This window comes from Colias eurytheme, chromosome 18, assembly GCF_061535395.1.
Source record: "Colias eurytheme isolate Ceu_HAF_F1 chromosome 18, ilColEury1 Martin Lab GWU primary, whole genome shotgun sequence".
Taxonomy (NCBI): Eukaryota; Metazoa; Arthropoda; class Insecta; order Lepidoptera; family Pieridae; genus Colias; species Colias eurytheme.
Genome location: NC_142997.1, coordinates 8,841,356 through 8,853,067, shown reverse-complemented (window position 1 = coordinate 8,853,067; position 11,712 = coordinate 8,841,356).

Below are 11,712 nucleotides of genomic sequence, written 5' to 3'. Positions count from 1 at the left end.
ATAGCACGATGTAGGTGAAAACTTTTTTTGATGTAAGCTTTTACAAGTGTATAAGACTAGTATGTACGTGTTCAAGCAATTAATAAATGAATTTGAATTTGAATTTTAGTAATACCTTTTTTAGCCACCGATTCAGTACAAAGGTACTTAAAAAATCGTTCTTTTTTATTCTAAAAAAAAATCATTTAGAAATCATTTGAATGCTTTAAAACTAAATATCGAATTCGATAGAACCTTATAAATATCCTAAGCGTGATATAATCAGGATTACTGGTACAAACAGCGCAGATATTCCGATTTCCGCTGCTTTCATTGCAAAGCTCTGAAACTTCCAGCAAAGGTTTTATATCGGCCTCATTGCGTGCTTCAATGAGCGATTTTAGCCCGAGATATTACAACTTATGTTTTATAAATGATTTTTAGGGAAGTTAGTCGTAGAATATGAGTTATTCTAGAGGTAAGGGTTAACTTTTTACTGTGAATATTTTTAACCATTATATCTTCAATCTCTAAAAAATAGAGATAAAGTGTTAGGTATTTAAATATACAATAAAGCGGCAATTTTATCTTTTTTGATTGTAAATAAACCAAATATACAAACTTTCTTTGGATATAATTAAAAAAAAAGTATCTTTGGATGGAAAAACATGCCGTAAATACTCTTCACAACTTAAAAAATCACTTTGCTTACATAGGTGCATTTCGACTCGTAGTGCTTAGATAGTAGACTATTTTTTATTAACAAAAAATCGGAATCTCTTACGCTATTTATTAAAAGCCTTGATTCAAATGAGTCGCTCGTGTACGCAAGTACATTTGTGGTTTTATTCCCACCTGTAGCGTTATCAAGAAATTGGTTGTTAATAATTTTTTTTTATTGGTAATAGGGAAGCGCTTGACCACAATCTCGCCTGATATTAAGCTGAGATGTGGTCTAAGATGGAATGCGCTTCCCTAGAAGGTACCTGTTCACTCTACGCTTGAAGACCCCCATATTGTACTTTATCGGTGGTAAATGTAAAAAATATGTATATTGACGTTTCAAAAGTGCTTCTCGAAGAAGTCTAATTGAATAAATAAATGTTTGAGTTTGAGTTTACTCGTCGGGGAACACACTCAGAAAGCATGTTCCAGTCCCCCGCGGTTCGGTTAAAGAATGTGGAACCGAACCGCTTAGTCCGGGTACATGGAACGTCCACCATATGGCGATGCCTAGAATGCGCCTCGACGATCGATGGAAGAACGGGGATGGCGGAACGAGAATGTTAATGTTAATACATACTTTAAAACACTTTAAAGTTAAAAATGGAGAAAGTTTAGTTTAGAGGATTATTGGTTTTCCAATGTTATTCAAAATATAAGTTTAGTAATATATTTAGTTTATTGTTTCGAAAATGTTTTAAATATAAATTAACGTTTGCACGGACATTTCTCTATTTTAGGTTGTATATTAAATACTTCTATTAGAGTGGAAGGAGTTTTTAGAATTTGTTGAGTAATATTATTTGTGTTTTTTTCCTGAGAGAGCTTTTACTCAGTGTCCTATCATTAAAAGCTCTTCCTAGTCCTGAGAGAGCTTTTACTAATTGTCCTATTTTTAAAAGCTCTGCCTAGTAATGAGAGAGCTTTTACTAATTGTCCTATCATTAAAAGCTCTATCAAGCCCTGAGAGAGCTTTTACTTATTGTGTTATCATCAAAAGCTCTATCAAGTCCTGAGAGAGCTTTTACTAATCGACCTATCATTAAAAGCTCAACCTAGTCCCTATAACTTTTATAACTTTACATTAAAGTTGTAATTATCTCTTCCAAATTTATGATGTGAGGTCTTGCAGGATCCCTGAAAATCAACGTTTTATAAATTATAATATTATAAACATATCATGTAGAGCCCAAAATGAAATGTACGTTACTCTTTTCCACCATGCATTTAAAGTTGATTTTATTTCATTTTTTACTGACGTTATCGTGACGAAATTAACCATTTTCACAGAAAGTCTCCTAAAAGACGCTTCGACGATGTTTAAATTCTGCACACGAGTAGACCGTACGTTACTGCAGTATAAATTGGAACAGTCTTTTTAACTGTATTTTAGAACTATTTACTATAAGAGAAGTTTAGTTGTAGTAACAGCCCGAATAACTTGTCTGTTTTTATAAGTTTTAATCATCAATGATTGTGCAAATTGGAGGAGAGAAGATTTATTCAGTTTTTATGTTTTTGATATTATAATGTAGGTATATGCAAGTTTAACTGGAACTTCGAATAAGACAAATAACAATAATTTTCCAAACTTTATTAGTCAAAAGCCTCCAAATTATATTATAGAAGATCCTCCTTGTTAAAAGTCGGTAAAATAATAAAATGCTGATTATGGTTGGGTTTCACGATTCGGCGTATTCCATATCTCAGTTAAAATGGCGTCCCTTCACAGGTCAGAGCATTTATCATTGCGATAAAAGGACATCAGTTCTGGTCCACTTGTTTGCGCCTTGGAGGGTAAATTACATATTTGGTGCGATGGCTTGGAAGAAAACAGTGTGTGAGACAAGAATTTATGAATTTTGGTAGCCAAGTATATTACAAAATATAATAATATACTAGCCGCACTTCGCGGTTTCACCCGCGTGGCTCCGCTCCTGATGGTCTTAGCGTAATGATATAATATAACCTATAGCCTTCCTCGATAAATGGGCTATCTAAAACCGAAAGAATTTTTCAAATCGGATAAGTAGTTCCTGAGATTAGCGCGTTCAAACAAACAAACTCTTCAGCTTTATAATATTAGTATAGATTATTAATTAAATAGTAATTTTCAATTAAACCGTGGAGGTTCGGTTCCTGTAGATACGAAAAAAGTCAATTGTAATGTCTGTAATTCTTGGTAATAGAAAACAGATGTCGCATCATCCCCTGAGTCACTGTATGTGCGTTTTTCTGTGTTAATTATAAGAAAATAAATGAAAAAGCTTTTGAAAAAGTATATTTACGCTTTTAAATAAATAAAACAGAGCAAGTCAAAAATTTCCGCAATTCTAATTTTAACCATCAATGTTTATACAAAAATCTAAATACAATCCGCATGAAAGGTTATAAATTCAAATCTCTATTATTTCAATGTAAATTAATCTGTTGGGCAAAAGTAAATATTTATAACATCCTAAATAAATATTTTCTCGAGTGAAACATGATAAGGCGTCAGTTGCGTTGAAATATGAGCAAATCCTTATAGAAGCCTTGACTATAGTGCTAGCAAAAGCGGAAAATCTTAATTGACTCATCACGACTGACCGGTTGGCTTGGTTGGTAGTGGCCCTGCCTTCCAAGCCAGAAGTCGTGGGTTCAATTCCCACCCGGGGCAAGTATTTGTGTGATGAACATAGATGTTTGCTCTGTGTCTGGGTGTTAATTATCTATTTAAGTATTTATTTAAAATTATATATATGTATGTTTATCAGCCATCTGGTTTCCATAACACAAGCGAAAGCTTAGTATGGGATCAGATCGTGCCGTGTGTGAAAATTGTCCTAAAATATTTATTTTATATTTATATATCATAATATGAATTTCGGAACTACGAGTAGGTATATCCATCCATTTACTTCGTCAGTGGTACATAATGTAGCTTATATCTATTACTCGGGAATCACGTAGGTACATAACAATAAAAATATAACAAAAAAAAATGTTACCTATAAATAATTTAAGTTGTGACAGGAGCTTGTGCAACAGTGGGATGAAATATATGAAAATAATATGTAATGGTTACTCTACATCAAATATCTTGGAGCAATGCAGTGCTAAGTACAGTTTATTTTACCGTGAAAAATCAGTAGATACCTACTATGGCATACAGCAATAAATAATATAATTAAAAAAGAAACATTGCTTTTGCCCGCCGGCGAAATATTATTCAAATACAATTCATTAGCTCTTTGAAGTTATTACCTATGCGATTCTTTCAAACAATTTCGTATAAATACAAATATCTTCTTTTTCTTTACAAATTAATATAATTTTTCGCTTCTTTTCCCACCAAAACCTCACCCTAATTCCGCAGAATGTTAAGTCATGTTGTCTAAAAGCTGAAAGCGCACGATAAATTGTAAATTTTTGCAAACGACATCTCATTTCGGAGAATGGAGACGTTGATGGGACGCTGTTTCTTTTGAACTCAGTTAATTGTGGCAATGAGATGATTGTTCTGATATATTTGTGTATTTGCATATTAAATATTTTCTCGTAATAATGTTGTTTGGAATCATATCGTTATGAATTTATTCAACTACCTGAATTTTAATAAATACGATATTGCTTGATATGAAGGCTGATCACCTACTTGTCCCTGAAGAATATCGATCAGTGAAACAGATGTATGCATAGGTAATGTGTATTTTCTTATTTTCAGCAAGGCAACCATTGAAAATCTTGAGCTAGAGGCTAAGTAACCGATTTTGCAGAAATCAAGAAGTAACCTATTTTGAAAAACATCCTGTAACAATGCTTAATTATTTTTAATTAAAACAGTATTCGAAGGCTATATTTAAGTATTATTAGTTTTTATTTCGAATTCTCGTTGAAATCTAAAGCCCCATTCGTGTAATGTAACAAAGGGGAAAGACATTGCATTTACCTCGGGCTCGTGAATGGTTTTATTTGAAGTTAAAGCTCATAATGGCTTCGTGTCAGGAAAATTAAACTGTTTATGTACCTATATAGCCTATAGGGAAGTTTGTTGTTTAGTTTGTTACGTTTCTTTCTCGATGAGAGTTTTGAAGTGAAACTTCTTTATCGGGGTTGGACAAAAATTTAGTGTAACATTTTTGCGTTACGCCGTACGCGTGACATTTTTGCGTTACGCCGTACGCGTGACATCTTTGCGTTACGCCATACTCGTGACATTTTTAAGGTCATAAAGAAGTTTCACTTCTTACGTGTGTACTCTAGTACACGCATACATTTATTTATTTATTTAGGGAATTCTCGCAAAGAACCTTCTGAAAAAAGTATTAGATAATATTTTCAAATGTGTAGGTTTTTGGTCAATTGAGAAACCTTACTGTAACTAACATGTTAATACAAAATCTTATTTACCAACCTATTTGACATTTTTTTGTCCATGAAATAAAATACAGAGAAAACAAACAATAATAATATGATGTAATAATAATATAAATCGAGGGAGGCCGTATCCCTGTGCTGAACTATACCAGACTGCAGACAAGCACATAATAAAATTTTGGTTATAATAATTTTAACATAATATACATATTACATATTATAAAAGCTATTACACTAACAGTATCTGATTCATTTAAGAATACAAAGATATTTCAACCAAATTAAATTGAAACCGTCTAAAGATCTCTATATCATCGTGTATGTACACTGTACAGTGTACAAGTACGTGGCGTGGTTTCTAAGTCAGGAAGTAGACAGAATATGAATGACTTGTATACGAGTATAATGTGCTTAACGTTTAGACGTGAAAACATTTTCATAGCACTGAAGGGAAATTTTACGATTCATTTAGACGTGTATTATTATCTATCTATCTAGGCTTTGTTATTAGTGTGTTAAAACTGTTTATCTTGCCGTTTAATTAGGTACTAGCTGTGTCCTACAAAAATGGTAAAATTTACTTGGGTTTATCCTAGTGACTTACTATTTTCATGCTAAATTTCATCCAAATCCATTTCAATCACTACTTTAAACTATTTAAATAAATGCATAGGTATTAAATATATACTTTGATACCTCTATTTTCATCAGACTTACCTAATTTATAACTAATTTATCGCCTAGACAAGAATCACTGTATGTATAAATAATAATAAAACTGCATCAAAATCTATTGCATAGTAAGCATACGTAAGGACGGACAGACCTAGTGACTTTATTTTAAACTATGTAGGTACCTATAAAATATAAATCTAAATTTTCATAATTTATAAAATAAAATACGAACGTCACTTTTCAACATAGGTACCTACTATGTATATTACAGAGGCCTCGCCTCAATAAATCCACACAGCAGTTAATATAAATAATTCCGCCATTTTCTCGTCAAGTCCCGTAATGTTGGTATTAATGAACTCGCTCAAACAAAAACCATTAACATCTATTAGTGACGGAATAAAACTGTCACCTGCAGTGAATTAGAGCTATAGTGCCACAAACTTATCTGACCCGGTGGCAAAAACTGGAACTACGTGCCGCCATTTTGAAATGTCACATTTTCACAGACTTTTCATACGAAATATTTTGTTTATATAAAAGAAAGCGACATCAGTGACACCTGTCACCGGGTCAGATAAGTTTGTGGCACTATACGAGCACCCTTGGGTGTGTGACAAGGTCATAATATACTAGCTACCCGCCCTGGGTTCGTTTGATGTTGAGTTATTTACTAAGAAGTCATTAGGTAACGAATGTATCCTATGTGATTACCTATTTACTAGGAAGTTATTATTGTTTCCTATATTGTCATATTAATATTATGTGGGCTAATTGAAACATATTCAAAATACCTACTTCATTACAAATGAAAATGATTTTGATGGTAGGTATATTTTTTGTTACCTATAATATACAGTAGAGCAGTAAGGAAATTAAGAAACACTTTTTTAACTCAAAATATTATTGTAATTAGTTAATCAATAAACATTTAGATGAAACGTTAAAATTTGAAATAGGTTTCATATAACTACCCACACAAAATTTGACAGTAAATTGCAGGTAGAGCCGAACATCTTCGAGAGTTATTTCTTTAACTCTAGACATACATACTCAAAAACCACGTCAAGGGGCAATATGGATTTTTGTAGGTACAATAATACTATTTAATACCATCGATTTCAAAATTACTCAGATTATTTCATTCGTTTTGATGCTTTCATAGACTAACACACAAATGAAACCTTTAAAACTCTCTCATTTCAATAACATAACTTAATTTAATCGGCTCTATTAAAGTCACAGTGCAAAATTGGATTAACTCGATGTTCCAAATTTCATAAGCCTAATTGATTAGATTATTAACATAGACTAATTCAAATGAACATCCACAAATCAGCAGAACACCTGCAATAAATCCAATAATTTACTACTAACATCAAACCATTTAGGGAGTATTTACCAAATAAATACTTGAGAACTTCCCTAATTGCGCCGTTTGTTAGAGTGGAATCTCATTGTGGATTTATTCTTCCCTTAGTTTTATTTGCTTTAGTTCTTATAAGTATATCATAGTCTTTATTGTAGCAGTTCAATCATAAGTAGATAGGTAACATGATAATATTTGGTTTTTATGGTATTCAAATGCTTTATAAATACATATTTTTAAGAACAGAATCCCGACTTTAATATTATTTCATATCTATACTAATATTATAAAGAGGAAAGGTTTGTATATATGTATGTATGGTTTTCACGCATAAACTACTGGACCGATTTTGATGAAATTTGGCACAGATAATCTTTAGACCTTGAGAAAGAACATAGGCTACCTTTTATTGCGAAATATGTACCACGGGCGAAGCCGGGGCGGACCGCTAGTATTAATATAACTAGGTAATGCTTATTTAACGTTGCTCTGCAAAAAAACAAGGAAAGAACGAGGTTATTAAGTTTATGTACCTACTTACCGGGAATCTGCTGTATCGGGAAGTTTAATTCATTGTGCTTTCGGAAAATTGAACCAACCAAAACGAATTTAGCGATCTAGTTACTCTGAAAATAGTTACTCCTGAGTCCTACATCTATATTTTAATTTAACCTTTACCTCAGATTTGATTTTTCAATGCATTAAAACCTCGTTATAAATAATCTAGATTTCTTATAAAATGTCTTTGAAACTGGGTACAGTAATCAGTAAATGTACATGTTTTCAATCAGACCAACAACGGTGAATCTATAGGTACTAATATTATAAAGCTGAAGAGTTTTGTTTGTTTGAACGCGCTAATCTCGGGTCCGATTTGAAAAATTCTTTCAGTGTTAGATAGCTCATTTATCGAGGAAGGCTATAGGCTATTTATCATCTCGCTAAGACCAACAGGAGTGGAGCACTGCGGGTAAAACCGCGGAGCACAGCTAGTCATAGGTACATATAATCGGACGCGTGTGATTTTGACCTATGTCACACACATGTTGTTCATAAGTTTACCTCTTTGTAAATAATTTAAAAGGTCTTGGAGCCTACAGTCTAAATTCTATAATTAGGTACCGACAAAAATAATTTCAATCAATAAACTAACTTGAGAATAGATTAATAATTATTACCTACGTAGGTACTGCGTACTATCTGCGTACTAAAATCTATTTAATTTTTGCAGGCTCTAGGAGACTAAATACAAGCTATAGCAATGTATTTGTTTGTTAACCAATAAGCTCTTTATATTAAAATTGTATCATAATATTTTATCAAATCAACTTTAATATAACTAATCTTGCTTGTTTTATTTCTACAACTAAGACGAATTTAGTTAGGCCTATACTATATAATGTACATCCAAAACATTTAGAAGTTAATGATATGAAGAACATAATATTATGTAGGTACAAACGACCAATAATCCCGACACATTATTCTCCTTTTCGTAGTCGAGTATTGTATTTAAGTAATTTATATCAACGTTCTTTCATTGCAATTCGTATCGTCGTACCTAAGTTGTAGGTCAGTAGGTAGAACAAGCTTGCCAAAAGTTTTATTAAATTGCATTGATTATATTGATCAGTTGAATCTCAGAAACCGGTGTAGACCAAGCTTATTTGTAGATATTTATAATATTTATTGGCAATTTATTTATAAATAATGCAACTTTGTATAAATATAGCTACAGTTATCTAAGGGTCGAGTCAGTCACCCTATGTGAGATGAAGAAATAGGACACTTTGAATAAAATAATTATTATTTTATTAATTATATTTTAATAATGGATGCTGAAAGACTACCTCTGCTATATGAAGCGCGAAGGAGACATACAAGGTAGGGTAAACCGCTTTTATTTGCTTAGAGGCTACCTCAATAACTAACTCATTTATTTTAAAGCATCTATCCTTTTAATTTTCTATTTTGTGGAATTTAGCATTCATGTTTTATACAATAAATAGGATATATTATAATCATAATTGATTTAATCAAAAATAATCATTAATAATGGGTCATTCATTTTTGAAAACTTAATGATCCATTGAAATGTTACCTTTTTTAGGCCTGACCTTGAGTTTTTTAGAGGACGCAATTTTATTTTTTTGATGTGTAGGGGGGGTCAGTGTGAAGCTATCACCAAGTTTGTGGGGTCGCCACCCTTGTCCCACGGCCGCCATCTTGAAAATAGCGGTTGAAATGGTTTTTACGATATATCTCTTAAACTATTTATCTGATAATAAAAAAATGTTAACATTATTCGTTGCAAATTAAATTCTCTACAACTTAGGTTCAGTAACTTTTTGTCGTAGAACTATAAACAAAAAAGTTATAAGCGAAAATGTTCAGAAATTAGAGATGTTTATATTTTTCAATAAAACTTTTTTTTATAAGTTTACGAAGAAATTATATCAGACCATTTTTGTAGATTGTTTTTCGTAGAACAACTTTTATTTACAACATTTTTTCATTAAGTAAATAGCTAAGGTTTTACAGCCATCCGAAGTGAGTACTATTTTAAGTACTCTTTACTATACAGAATACGATATATTATGTGTGTACTAATAATAATTTGTCATCAGTAATTATTTTATTTTTGTTATAATAATATTTTTAATAATTAATTTTACAATATTATTAATAATTAATTATTGAATCTTTTCCCCACAACCCAGGAGGTATAGTCTGGAAGTGCGTTTTTTTTTACGTCGAAAAGCAGGGCTGAAATGTTCTGCAGTGTGCTTCCATTGTTGTGGAGTCCGGGAAAAGAGCCAATAGCCAATTTATTATGTATAGTTACTACTGAAAAATAGTACTCACTTCGGATGGCTGTAAAACCTTAGCTATTTACTTAATGAAAAAATGTTGTAAATAAAAGTTGTTCTACGAAAAACAATCTACAAAAATGGTCTGATATAATTTCTTCGTAAACTTATAAAAAAAAGTTTTATTGAAAAATATAAACATCTCTAATTTCTGAACATTTTCGCTTATAACTTTTTTGTTTATAGTTCTACGACAAAAAGTTACTGAACCTAAGTTGTAGAGAATTTAATTTGCAACGAATAATGTTAACATTGTTTTATTATCAGATAAATAGTTTAAGAGATATATCGTAAAAACCATTTCAACCGCTATTTTCAAGATGGCGGCCGTGGGACAAGGGTGGCGACCCCACAAACTTGGTGATAGCTTCACACTGACCCCCCCTACACATCAAAAAAATAAAATTGCGTCCTCTATAAAATGCGACCCCAAATGTAACTTTTCAATGGACCAAAAATAAATATAATAAATTACCTACCTACTTTCAAAGAAAAACCCGCACAGTTCCCGTTCCCGTGGGATTTCCGGGATAAAACCAATCCTATGTGTTAATCCAAGCTACCTTCTATATGTGTGCTAAATTTCATTGTAATCGGTTCAGCAGTATTTGCGTGAAAGAGTAACCAACATACACAATATACATCTATCCTCACAAACTTTCACATATTTTATAATATTAGTATAATAAATTTAACCCATTGAGCCCCGAACGGCCCGATCGGTCCACGACACAATAGATTTTCTATTGTGTCTGTGATTCCGGGGCCTGAGTTATTAATTTAATTAATGATATAGGTATATCTATTTCGCACAATAACACATATTATTTATATTAGAACATAGATATAAATGTCAAATCTTGTGTATTAAAAGATTTGCCCTTTCAAAAATAGCGGTACGTTGACCTTTAGAGAAACGAGTTGCACTTTTGATGCACAATTTCACTGTTTTAGAGGACACTTTTGAATAAATTATTTCGTTTATTGTTTCCTTATTGCAGATGTAATTGCTAAAATATGTACCTATTAAATAACATAGTATTTATTAAAACATACGAAAAGAATTAAGAACGTTCCATTATCTCTGGAACAAAAATGTACGCTCTAACATAATTATATTGTTATCTCTCTCTATAATTATATTGTGGTGATAACAATATAATTATATTAGAGCGTACATTTTTTGTTTAATGAAATTTCCTTAAATCATAGCTCTCATTCCGTACATTGGAACATTTGAAATAAAACTAACATATTACATTTGAAATAAAACTAACATTAACATCGGAACATTCTAAAAACTTTTTATGTAAATTGTTCCAGGCCGCTCTCAATCGAGGAAGTACGCAGAACCCAAAACCAACAACCCTGGAGGCGCGCTCAGTATTTCATAATAGTTTTTTTCTGGGTGACCATGGCTACGTTCCTATCTCTTGTGGTCTGCATTCTGATGACCAGCGCTTGTTCTCTAACGGCGAAAGTGCCCAGTGTTCCGCCAGTACATTTAACGTTTGCACCGCTTTTGTCGCGGACCTTGCAATAGATTTTAGTTGATAGATCTTTAGGGAAAAAATAATATTATGATAATATGGAACAACGGAAAACAAATTTAAGTTAATATAAGATGTTCTATTTATCGGTTAATTATGGTACGAAATTTGAATTTTGTAATAAGCCTAGCAGTTTTCCAAGTAATGCTTATGTATTTAGTATTATAAGGCATTGTCCAAACTTGTC